The sequence below is a fragment of the Penaeus monodon genome, chromosome 29, assembly GCF_015228065.2.
Source record: "Penaeus monodon isolate SGIC_2016 chromosome 29, NSTDA_Pmon_1, whole genome shotgun sequence".
Lineage (NCBI taxonomy): Eukaryota > Metazoa > Arthropoda > Malacostraca > Decapoda > Penaeidae > Penaeus > Penaeus monodon.
The window spans coordinates 7,778,443-7,779,688 of NC_051414.1; the positions used below are offsets into that span (position 1 = coordinate 7,778,443).

At 34.7% G+C, this 1,246-nt stretch overlaps 1 protein-coding gene across 1 annotated transcript in view; it reads left to right on the forward strand.

Annotated features, from left to right (window-relative positions):
- The window catches only part of LOC119591925 (1-acyl-sn-glycerol-3-phosphate acyltransferase alpha-like), a 13,209-nt gene that overhangs the window by 1,235 nt on the left and 10,728 nt on the right, over window positions 1-1,246 (forward strand).

The window sequence follows — 1,246 nt, forward strand, 5'->3', positions numbered from 1 at the left end:
CTCCCTTGACTCATCAAAATTGTTATCAGTGGACTTCTATTATTGTCTGCTTACCAAATATGGCAGTATTATTCAGCAAATCAGTGATTAAGCACAGTTTTGATAAGCTAAACTCCCATAATTTATTCAGCAACTTAGGAAGGGTGAATAGCTAAGGGAAGTTTGTTTACCTCTCCCAAGCTGAGTTGTGATGTCACTCAAGCAGGTTAATCATTCATTCCTTTTAGGGTTCTGTCTCGGTACTGATTTGTGCTGGAGATTTTGTATTCTAGGCAAGGAGTTTTAGAGGTGTAGTCTACAAAAAGTGACAAAAACTCAAAAAGCTGCATAACTTAACCATGCAGTTTTCTGTGGATACTCCTGCCTGCCTCCATCTGTCAGGTCTAGTATCATTGCTAGTGTTGCTTTGTGATACCTAAACCCATCTTAAATGCATACTCGGCATCATAAGGAAATTATTGATGCTAAATTTGAGGACTTTCAAGATTTAGACTTGTTCCAGAAAATTATCCCTGATTCTTTGGATGAATATCATAGAGCTGTGAGGTTATGAGGATTGTAAAGTTTTACGAAAATATAGATATATTAGGTAAATGTTTAGAAACACATCTAGTACCATTGAAAATGGATATTTTTTCCCTTTAAGATATTGGCACTATTCTTTCCAAATCTTCTAGAAATTTCCTGTGATCTCTAATGGAAAGCCAAAGGTCTTAATTCCAACATGATAGTGACATACTATCAAGCCTCAAATCTCCAAAATGCCTATTCTTACATGACAGAGCTTGATATATGTATATCTAGATATTTACTGTGAATTATAGTTTTCAAATACTATTGAAATATACTTGTAGTTGAAAGGAAGACCCCTATAATATTGGCAGAACTATTTCTCTGATAAAAACTTTTGATAATCCGAGTTTTCCTTCTGTATCTGGTCTCAGATTCAATTTATGTAAGATTTGGTCATTGTTCAAAGGATAACTAAGTGCTATCCTCTATTCAGATTTGTGCCAAACACTAATAGCTGGCATACAATTCGAGTCCAGCATGATAAAGTCAAAGAGATTCCAAAGGCCTTTGTGATCTACTATGTATATTCTAGCAGTATAGATCTTGAACAGGTTCTTTATTTAATGAGAAATTATGAAGGAGATCTACAAACTTAGTTTTGCTTGAAATTTCATGAAGATTTTTTTGCACCTTAACCTACTGTCACTGGGAAGATGTTTTCACCGTAGTGTTG